At 40.0% G+C, this 11,887-nt stretch overlaps 1 pseudogene; it reads right to left on the bottom strand.

Annotated features, from left to right (window-relative positions):
• Window positions 1–11,113: 11,113 nt before the first annotated feature.
• On the bottom strand, window positions 11,114–11,548 carry LOC136121413 (ferritin light chain pseudogene; annotated as a pseudogene).
• Between the last annotated feature and the right edge of the window lie 339 nt (window positions 11,549–11,887).

The raw sequence follows: 11,887 nt of genomic DNA, 5'->3' as shown, positions 1-11,887 counted from the left end.
CCTGGAGCTCAGGCTCAGTAGTTGTGGCACACGGGCTTTATTGCTCTGAGGCATGTGGGATCTTCCCGGACCAGGGCTCAAACCCATGCCCCCTTCATTTGCAGGCAGATTCTTAACCACTGCACCACTAGGGAAGCCCGAGAAGAGGAGTTTTAATGGAGTGATCTAGAGGAAAAGATGTGGTAGAGTTTACAACGAAAGCCTCCATCCTTTCTTTCCTCCTTGTATGTGAATATTGTTCCTCACATCAAGAAGGAAGTCTAATACTCCTACCTTTGATTTTTTGTAACTTATTTGACCAATAGAATTAATATTCTAGGACGTAAAAATATGCCCAGGCCTCTTCAACACTTATGTTTGGAGTGGTCCCACTTGGAACCCAGTGGCCATGGTGAGAGAAACCCAGGCCACATAGAGACGCTATGTCTAGACATTCCAGTTGATAGTCCATTTGATAGTCAGGATCAACTGCTAGCTATGTGATTGAGGCATCGTAGATGTCCAACCCAGCCAACCTGTTAGATGACTCCAGCCTTAGCCACCATCTTGAGGTAACCATGTTGTAGGTTGGGTTCCCCAGAAAGTAGATTCTGAGACACAGAGGTTCCATTAAGGAGTGCTTTGGGGATATATGCCTGTGGAATGTATGGAAGGGAAGGGTGGGAAACAGGATTGACAAAGGGAGAAATCACGCTGTTAAGCAATTCCATCAGAACCTCAACTGATGCTTTTAGGGAGTTCTGAGGATGGGGTGATCCCTTGTATCTGCCCTAAGTTGGGATGAAAGTGTTGTGCTTTATATCCTCTATATTAACCAGTCCTTGGATATGGGCTACTCTCGGAAGGGTATGAGACCTTGGGTGAGGTGACCCTCACAAACTGAGACTTTCCCTGAAAAAGACTGACAGCTGAGGGCTGTCAGCCAGACTCCCAGCAAATGCTGTAATAATTTGTTCATTTCTGGATCAGGATCTGGTCGATACATCCCAGGGTTCACCACATACATCATGATAGATCCCAAAAGAGAACTACCCAGCTTTGCCCAGTCAACCCACAGAATCATGAGAGGTGACCATAAATTGTTGTTCTAAACAATTTAGGGTTTGGGGGCGAGAATTTGTTGAGCATTCATGGATAACTAGACAAGAAAGTGGAACATGGATTGAGCTTTGGAGAACCTCGATGTTAAGAGGGCAGAGAGAAGAAGAAGAGCCAATAGAAAGACAGAGAAGGAGTTACCAGTAGAGCAGGGGATAAAGCAGTCTGTTGTTGGCCCTGTAGACCCTCCTCCCCTTCTTCTTGAGTCTATATGGCAGTGGGATTGACCACTGCAAGCTGCTTTTCCCAAGATTCTGATGTTAGTTGGTTTCCAGCTGGGATTAGTTTATGAAGGACACTGATGGAAAATTGGAGGGAGGGAGAAAAGGAGAAACCAGGATTTCCTCTCCTCTGCAGTGGTGTCTCTTATTGTGGCTGTACCTCTGTTCCGGCTCCGGCTTCTGCTAGACAAACCCTTCATGACGCTAGCTTCTGCTGGGTCCCTCAAGCCCATGGGCACCTCCTCTTCTCTATGTTCCTCGAGCCAAGGTTGATACTGTGTTTCTGCTGTTGCCCATCTCTGGTTTTCTCACTTTCTCCTTTTCAGCTCTTTTGTCACCTAGGTTATCAAGGCTCTGAATTAAATTCCCTCTTGTCAGACGCTAAGAATAATTTTTGTTTTCTTGATTAGATCCTGACTTGATTTGATCCTGAAAGCCAAGTGAAGAAAGTGCGTCAAAAAGAAAGGAGTGATTAACTATGCTAAGCTCTGCTGAGAGGTCAAGTAAGATAAGGGCTGAGGATTGATTATTAGACTGAACAAAATGGAGGGAGGTCAGTGGTGACATGACCAGAGTGGTTTCAATAGCGTATTGGGCAAGAAAAGGTCAATTAGGTTAAATCAGGGACTACCTCTGCAGCCATGGTAGGGCCAGTCCCCCAGAGAATTGACACAGGGCAGACATAGAATCATTGTGGGGAAATAGCCACAGTATCTACTCTCACTCTCACTGAGAGGGATGCAGAAGATTAAGGCCACAAGAGGGAATTCATCAATGTGGAAAGAGCCCGCAATCAAAGTCAGAACCTTCCAGTGAATAAACTCCAGGACTTAAGTTCATGGCAGAAATACATGCCAAAGCAAGAAGGTAAAGTAACATAAGGAAAATTCAGAAACTCTGGTTAAAGTAACAGAAAAATTCAGAATGCCTTCGGGGAACAGTGACTTTCTGCTTTCCAAGCCTTATTTTTGGAATTGGACAAACCAATTAACAGTGTATTGTGGGTGAATTTATTGCAGGAAGTTAGTATATGCTGATAAAATTTGTTTATCTGCAATAAACTTCAGAATACAACATTTTTGAGTAGTGATTCCACTTGAGGGAAGCTAATCCAAAGAAATAATCCTAAAAAAGGAAAATGTTTTGGCATAAAGATGAATACTGAACTAATATTTATTAGAATAGAAAAGTTGGAAACATTATTAGTTTAGGAATCTGGGAATATGTAGTTAAATTATAGGGCATCCACTCAGAAGACTACTATGAAAACCATTAAAAGTTATGGTTCTATACATTAAAAACTACAGTTCAGCCTTTAAAATGAAGGATGCAGCATTTATATGCAGAGCATAATTATAACTAAGTGGAGGTATGCCAAAGTTTAAGTACCAGTGTGAAGGTGGTGAGACCCTGGGTAATCTTTCTACTTTTCTCTGTTTTATTCATTGATAATGTATATATATATTTTTGTGTGTGTGTGTGTGTGTGTGTGTGGTACCTCTCACTGTTGTGGCCTCTCCCGTTGCGGAGCGCAGGCTCCGGACGCGCAGGCTCCAGACGCGCAGGCTCAGCAGCCACGGCTCACGGGCCCAGCCGCTCCGCAGCATGTGGGATCTTCCCGGACCGGGGCACGAACCCGTGTCCCCTGCATCGGCAGGAGGACTCTCAACCACTGCGCCACCAGGGAAGCCCATGTATAATTTTTTAATAGTAGAAAAAATATATTGTTTAAAAAGAAAAAAATTCCAGGTGATAGGAGACAGATTATTTCCTATTGGAGAAATTCTGTATTTATAAGGAGGCATAATAGAGATGGCATCTTTTAAGATAGGCTATATTTTAGTTAATTAAAGTCTTAATCTGAGTTCAAATTTCTTTGGTTGCTTGTGATTAGCAAAATATTTAACTTGTGTCAAAGTTGCCTCCCTCGCAGTCTTTCTTATCCTATTACTGAAGTTTTTAATGTCATATCATGATGCTTGAACTGACAAAATTGCTTATATGTGAATGTCATAGCCAACTGCTGCAAGTTTCTGGGATCCTAATTATATAGATGAAAGCTTGTGTTGCATGCAAATGGATTGAAAACCTTCACAGAGAGAGGAATAAGAAAAAAAATATGCTGTAATAAAAATATCTTTAACACACTCTTTAAGAGAAAAAAAATGGGGGATTGGGTCTGAGATGAAATTATGCCGTTCAAATACATTACGAGTTCTCAGTCTCAGATCTGAAAGATTCTGTCCACAAATCTCCACATCCAGAATCAACACCCTTTTCAAACCACTCCGTTATTTCAAAACCTAAATGGATAGCTTACATGTTATGCTTTCTTTGTATTGTTGGAGAGTACCTGCTATCAAAAGATAAGGGAGCTCTCAGATAGTAAGCTCAGAAGAATGTCAATGTCAACCAGTATAGTACTTCCAATAAACCCCAAGAACAAAGAAATATTTGGGATTCCGTTGGAAATGAGGAAAATCTGACGGTTCTTTTTGCTTCTTCTTAAGGTTAACCAAGAAGCATCGACCAACATTATCTGCTTGTCTTTGATCATAGCAACAAAACATTCCAGATATCTTATGCAGACAAGGAGTAGAGGTCTAAATTTCAATTCCCCTTACATTCCTCAAATTATTCTAAAAGATGAATAAATGGTGGATATGTTGTTTTGGTAACCCAAGAGATTCAGATCAGGTATATGAATGTTTTCTCCAAAATTTAGCATTCTTCCTTCCCTCCGGTCAGACATTATATTTTTCCCTACTCACAATAGTTCAGATTCCTCTTCACCCACTTGTAGGTTAATGACAAGCCTAATTCATTCAAGTTTTAACAGCACCTTGGGTCAAAAACAGGGTATAGTATTGGGCAATGGGTATAGCGTAGTTTTAAAAGTGTAGGCCTATGGGTCAACATTCCTGATTCAAATCCTGCCTTTACCACTTACTAGCTGAGTGACTTCATTCCTGTAAAAGGATAACGTTAGTACCTTCCTTCAGGGGGTACTGTGGGACTCAATGAATTAATACATATGAAGCACTTAGAGTGGTGCCTGGTACATTGTGTGTACTTCATAAAGTGTTAGCTGTAATTACAATCAGCAACCTTTGTGTCCAGCTCCAGGAAATTCCTTGGAGATGATTATACCCACCCTTCAAGATAATGTGGTAGGACTGATCATTAATCTCTCTAGCTCATTTAAGTGAACATCTGGTAAAGTTTTCATTCCAAACAATATCAATTGGAATGACTCGGCCAGACCATGATTAAATAAGGCAAATATTCTCTAATTCTACTGTATTGCTGACCAAAACTGTTTTTCCCCTTCTGCTTGGAGCCAGAGACAATATTAAGGCTTGGTGGTAATTCATTTCATTTCACAGACAAGGGAGTGGTTAAGCTAAATACAAGGATTCCAACTACAAATATCTGGAGAAATATTTTTTTAAGAGCAGACTCTTACAAACCATTCTTATTCTCCGGGAATGTAACCACCAAATCTTGGTTATTTAGTGTGATAATTTCTCTCTTATAGAGAAAAAAGGTAGAGGCAATATAACTGATTGACAAATGGCAGTCTTCATCAAAGTTGCATGCTACTCTGTAAAATGTAACACCTTCTTGTCCACAAAACCTTGATGATCCCAGGGCTTCTAAAAATAGCAAAGGACTCCTTACTCCATAAGAATAATAGAGATGAGGAGATCTTTGAGGTTATCTTTTGTTCAACCACCACTGCTTAGACAGGGGCTAATTTAAGAGTGAAGCAGAAAGCTGATTTATTTAAGGCCACGTGGCAAGTTTAGGACAAATCTGGGACTAGGATTAGGTCACCTAACTCCTAAGACAGTGCTTTTCACATCTTTCCCATGCTTCCCCAAACTCCACTGCCTGCAATTATGGATAAGAGGGTCTTGGCACCTTAACTTCCAGAGGGTTATCAGTGTAGATTTCCTCCTTCTATTGTCTTTTTTGCAAGTTGAAACCAAAATTCTTTTCCATCCTGACCACCTGGACTCCATATGTAGCATTTTGGCTCTTTTTTTTTTTTTTTAATTTTGTTGAAGCATAGTTGGTTTAATGTCATATTAATTTCTGCTGTGCATGTTGGCTCTTTAAGTTGTGGATGTGCCCCAAAAATTCCAGTAAGTGATCAACATACATTGTACCTGGGAAGGTTCTAACTGTCTATTATTGAAGATGCAAAATGGACCAGGTCCTGGGCTAAATTCTTCATAGGGATGACTTGATTTACTGCTCATAAGAATCCTAGGATATAGTTAATATTATTAACAGTCTTTGACAGATGAGAAGACTGAGACTTAGCGAAGTTAAGTCAATTGCCTGAAGTCACACAGGTATGAAATATCAGAGTCTAGTCAGACACCTTGATAATCTTACCCCCAAAATCGTGGGTAAGTTTTTTTCTACTTGGGAACTATCACTACCATCCATAGATCTATCACTGTCTGAATGTTCTATTTCTTGCTTTAAAGTTCACATGAACGTGCTCTAGATTTGTTGGCCTGGTGCTGTTTTTTCCAGTATTTTATTTTATTTATTTCATAAAAACGGATACAATAGTTAGAGCCCGGCATTGTTCTAAGCAATCTATATATATCGCACGTATATTTCATCTTTATCACAGACCAATGAGTTTGGTAAAATTAGTAATTAGTATCCTCATTTTTTAGGCAAGGAAACTCAGGCATGTGTGTTAATTGCCCAAGGTCACACTGCTAGTTAATGACAGACTCTACCATAAAAGCTGCATCATTTAATTTTATACTTTTTCTCTTCCTTTCTTTTTGATTAAGAGCATATTTTCAAAAGAAAACGTAAAGGAGAAATGTTTTGCTAGAATGAAGATTGGGTGGTCCCAGATTTCTCCTCAACTCCTATTCCATGGTAATCTTTGGGGTATATACTAAGGATCAGAATCTGAAAATCACTGCTTTAGAATGTGCTTAGATAATTTTTTTAAGTAATTTTTTTCTTCCTCAGTTATTTCATATAATTGTTACCTGTTCTTAAACCAAAATAATTGTGTTGCCAAAGACAACAACTTGCAGATGATTACACAACCATTTAAAAAGTGATCATTGTAAGGGGTATGTAATAACATTGCACAATGACTATAGTGTAATAGAAAGTGGAAAAGAGGAACACAGAACTGCATGTATTGTATGATGATAGCTGTATAAGAATCTATGTGTCTATATACCTTTGAGTGGCTTTGGTAGAGCAGTGGAATTATGGGTGAATTTTTCTTTTTAAAATTTTATCTGAAGCTATTCTATTATCTAAATGAAAAACAACCACAACAAAATACCAAAATAAAGAAATATTCCTGAGAAATGACCTGTTCTTAACCTAAAGGAAAGACTTAGTTGTACGTGAACCATCAGGATCGTGATTCTTCTCCAGATTACGTTTTTGGGATTTGTGTCTCATAATGGTCTTCTAGCATTTGGTAGATTATGTTAAAGACATTGCTCTGGAAAGTTAGCCAAGAGCCTGATAAGTTGAATTATGCCCATCCTCTTTAAATATAATGTAGTCATTAAACATACTATTTATGGTATGTTATGATATAGGAGCATGTTCAGTTACTTAAAAAGCAATATAGAAAAAAAAAAAAAAGCAATATAGGGCTTCCCTGGTGGCGCAGTGGTTGAGAGTCCGCCTGCCGATGCAGGGGACAAGGGTTCGTGCCCTGGTCCGGGAAGATCCCACATGCCGCGGAGAGGCTGGGCCTGTGAGCCATGCCCACTGAGCCCGCGCGTCCGGAGCCTGTGCCCCGCAACGGGAGAGGCCACAACAGTAAGAGGCCCGTGTACCGCAAAAAAAAAAAAAAAAAAAAAAAGCAATATAATGTAGTATGCAAATAGAGTATGACAGTTATAATACAAAGGCAATACAAAGGAATAATGCAGAAAAGAAATACATCGGAATATTAAGGTTGTTTGAATTGGAGAGAAGACAGTTGGATCATTTTTCTTCTCTTCTTTTATTTTTCTATATTTTCCAAATATTTTGTAATAAACACAGATTATATTATAATGTAAAGCTGTGAACTGCAGTTTTAAGACGAATTAAGAATCTGAAGTCAAAAGTGGGGGAAGTCAGCATCTTATTTGAAGATTCTGAGAGTAGCAGAAATTGTCCAGAGTTCCATTTCCCATCTCTCTCCCTCCGTGAGGGATGAGAGACCAGAGGGAATGGAAGATCATTGAGGCCAAATGTAACCCTCAGATTTCTCAAAACCACATGGGGAGCTGATGTTTCAGTCCCTGGGGTCTTGGACAAGAGTCAATCTTCAAAAGATCACGCACCTTGTGAAATGTTAACACGATAGCCGTCCCTCTTGTCATGGAAGCCGTTTGTTTTTGTTTTTAAACACAGCTCGACTTCAAAGATATTACAAAAATTAGAAAAAGGAAATGTTATATCGATTGCATTTTCCGTTTGAGACCGTTAGAAACGATTCTATTTAGGAATTACCTGCAGCATCTCAGAAACTCCCAAACCTGGCTGGTTATCAGAACAACCGGGAAGCTTTTAAAAATAATAAGTGATTGGGCTCACAGGAGACTGTGACTCAGTAGACAAGGGATGAGTGTCCTCTCTGGTTTGTTTAAGCAAAGACCTCTTAACTAGGCCAAAAGAATACCATCTTTGTGTGACCAACCTCATTCTGATTTTCTCAGGCATGTTCTGATTTTAGAACTGAACATCCTGCATCCCAGGAAACTCCTCAATGCTGGGCAAACAGGGCCAGTTGGTCATCCTAAATCATCTTCTCAGACTCCTAACCAGGACATACACTTGACTCACTTTTAGTTATGGTGTAAACACAGAGAAATGAAGAACAGAAAGAATGGAGTGAAATCTTTGAAATGCACAAGTCATCTTTCTTGGACCATTGAAGACATCAAAGTGATCACATTAGAAAAAAGAAAAACCTTTTAGTTTTTTTAATCTTCTAATTTCCTGAACGTTTCTCCTTTCCAATGAACGTTTTATTTAAGAGAATACAATAGGGAATCTTAGCTGTTATGACTCCATTTAAAAATGCCTCTTAGGAATAGGCCAAAAGAATGACAATTTTATCCAAAATATAGGTCCAATCCTTAGCCATCATGGGTAAACATTGCCTTTATTTTTGTTTCTTTTTTTTTTTAATTTAATATTCCAATGGTAAGATAATGAACTCAAACATTAACGAAAGTGCATTCTTTCAAAGTTTGGGCTGGAATTAAAGCGTTTGGGTCACTTGTTCCCTCTGTTGAAGTTGGAATGGGTAGCATAGAAATTCTTGCACTGTGTTATCCTCTTCAGCCTTTGTTCAATAACAATACAGTTGGAGGTGTGGAATAAGAACTTGAGCATCAACAATGGGAAGAGTGCTGTTTGTTATTATTAGAGATTTATTCTATTATGGGGAACACACATTGAACCCTGAGAAACTACATTACTTTAAGCAAGCCTCTTATACATGTAGTGAAGAGTGACTTTTGCCCTTTCTGTACCAAATCATAGCGTGGAGGCAAAAACTGACCAGTTATTTTTCAATCATTGTCCCAACTAAAGACTTACAACTTTCCCCAGAAAAAACAAAACACTCTTATTTTTACCTTTCTCAACTCTGTGTTAAGGAGAAAGAAATTATATGGAAGTTCTAAAAGATATGATTTCCTAACAAGTCCTTTTGACATTCATCCCCAAGTGCAAAATCTTGGAGAAAACTGGCTTATAGAATTTTAATAGCTTTGGCTATGCTTTCCAAGTGTCTTATTTACTTTAACAATGGGCTTCCTAACCAGGTTCACAGAGCAAGGAATCTATGGCTCGATCAGTCTGTCGTCTAGCTGGGACCAGAGCTGGGACCAGCTCTGGAAGCAAAGTGATTGTATTCAAATCCAGGCTTTCCCTCTTACTGGCTCTGCAGCCACAGGCAAGATATTTTAACTTTAAGCCTCAGTCCCCATCTGTAAAATGGAGTAAAAATGCTGACCCCAGAGAGTTTTTTGTGGCTTGAATGAAATAAGCAAAGCACCTAGCACACTGTGGGAAGTGAGGTGTGTGCTCAGTAAGTGCTGGTGGCTGATGGAATTCTCTCCCGCTCATTCTTTATGTTCCAACCACGCGGGATAGATTAGTTCCCCCAATGAACTACATGTTCAGTTTCAACCGTAGACCTTCACCAATGCCCTTGCACCTACAAAAAGCTCCCTAGCCCTTCACCTTACTAAATCTTATCATCCTTCCAGCCTCAGTTTTGGGGAAGCCTTCCCCACTCACCTAAACTTTAGGCTGATCATAACATCTTCCTGAACTTTCCCTTTATTTGTCAGGACAGGCACATAATAAAACTTAACAAATGATAATTATTTACTAATATCATTCTTATTTAGAAACTTTTTATCATAAATCAAATAAATGGGGTAAAATCCAGCTTTACAAAATAATGGATTCTCCCACCTCTGTTGCACGTAACCAGATTACAGCAAAAGGTATCACGTAGCATTTGGCAAACTTCAGTAATTCTTACACTAATGTCATGTTTTTGCCATATCTCTACAATATCCATACTATTTGCCTAGAATTTTCTTTACATTGGTTCACTTTTTGTTTACGTTGATTTGTTTTGAGGAAATATTAAATCACAGCCCTTAATGAGAAACGGTCTTTGGGAACTACTAATCTATTCCATCACTCTCCTTTTCCATGTCAGGAGACTGAGGCCTGGAGAAGGGCAGGAACTTCCCTACAGTCTTTTACCACGTATGTGTCAATGGCTTATCAATGGAGATGATTCAGATTTCCTACTTCTTAGCCTGCATCCTCTAGAGTATTCCATGTTGCCTCACGTGAGTTTCATTCCGGACAGGTCCTGTTTTAGTTTGGTTGACACATTTGTAAGGGACTGACAGAATAATCCATACTTTTTTGATAACTTACAAAGCTAACTAAGGAACACACTGGTGGTAGTTGTTCCTAACATAAAACAATGCCCTATTCCAAAGGAGTAATTTATGTTTCATGACTGACCAGTGACTTCCTTTCTTATCTCTTAAGATCCACTCCAGTAGCTTCTACCTACTTTACCAACAAGTAAAAACAAAAAAGTTAATTAGAACAGATTTCATTATTGCAATAACAATATTGTAATGGAAAAGCTGCTGCTTCTTTATAAATAATTTTATTGAGATTAATTCACATTTCATATAATGAAATATACTATTCAATGTTTTTAGTTTAGTCACAGGGTTGTGCAACCATCACCACAATATAATTATAAAACAATTTTTCCCCCTAAAAGAAATCAGTATCCATTATCAGACAATCCCCATCACCCCTCCTTCCCCATCCCCAGTGATCACTAATCTACCTAACCTACTTTCTGTCTCTATGGATTTGCCTATCCTGGACTTTTCATATAAATGGAATCATATAATATATGGTCTTTTGCGATTGTCTTCTTTCACTTAGCATAATGTTTTCAAGGTTAATCATGTTGCATGTATCAGTACTCCATTTCTTTTTTTTTTTTTTTCTGCAAAAAACTTTCTTGTTTCCATTTGGTCCATGTCTTGGGAGAGGGCCCCAGGGTGGTTAAAAAGCTGCCTGGTGGCTGGAGAGAGAGAGGCTTTGGGCAGAAGCCCTGACACCAGAGGGGCTCCTCAAAGGCTGTGGGCTTCAGGGGTTCCTAGTGGTGCTTGAGGTGAGCCTTTGGAACAGATACTCGCCCAGCCCAGCCTGGGGACCAGCCGGCCTGCAGAGGTTGGTCAGGTGGTTGCCATCTTCTTGATGAGTTTCACCTGCTCCTCCAGGAAGCGGCTCTCCCGGAAGTCACAGAGCTGGGGGTCTGCCCGGGCAGAGTGCAGGGCATGTAGATCCAAAAGGCTTTTCTCCTTGAGAATGGCGGCTTCCCTAGCATCCTGGGTTTTGCCCCACTCATCTTGAGATGGTTTCTGCACGTCCTGGAATAGGGCACTGCCGTGGCTCTGGGTTTGCATTTTCAAAAGACGTTGGGTGCCCCCATGCTTCTCCTCAGCCATTTCAAGGAAGATGTGGCCCACGCCCTCCAAAGCCACATCGTCGTGGTCAAAATCGAAGCCCAGAGAGAGGGAGGTGTAGGAGGCCCGCAGATGCATGTTGACCAGGAGATTGATGGCGGCCTCCACCTGGGTGGAATAACTCTGACGAACCTGGGAGCTCATGCTTAATTGGTAAAAAGGAGCTAAGCTCAAAAAATGGCGCTGGCTGGGCCTGGAGGCCGAGGATAGTTGAGTGGCTGATTCCGAAGGTTGCGACTGGAAAAAAGGTTGGAGGGTAGTTGGAGGGGGGAGCAAGGGGCAACCCTGGGTCTATTCCGTCCAAACACTGTTGAAGCAAGAGACAAACCTGCGGGGACTGCCCAGAGCAGATCCATTTTTTTTTATATAGATGAATAATATTCCATTGTATGAATGTATACTCATTAGTTCATGGACATTTAGGTTTCCCACTTCATGGTTATTATGAATAAGACTGCTAGAAATATTCAGGTAAAAGTTTTT

This window comes from Phocoena phocoena, chromosome 3, assembly GCF_963924675.1.
Source record: "Phocoena phocoena chromosome 3, mPhoPho1.1, whole genome shotgun sequence".
Taxonomy (NCBI): domain Eukaryota; kingdom Metazoa; phylum Chordata; class Mammalia; order Artiodactyla; family Phocoenidae; genus Phocoena; species Phocoena phocoena.
Note: the sequence above shows the minus strand (reverse complement) of the source record. Positions and strands in the feature narration are given on the sequence as shown.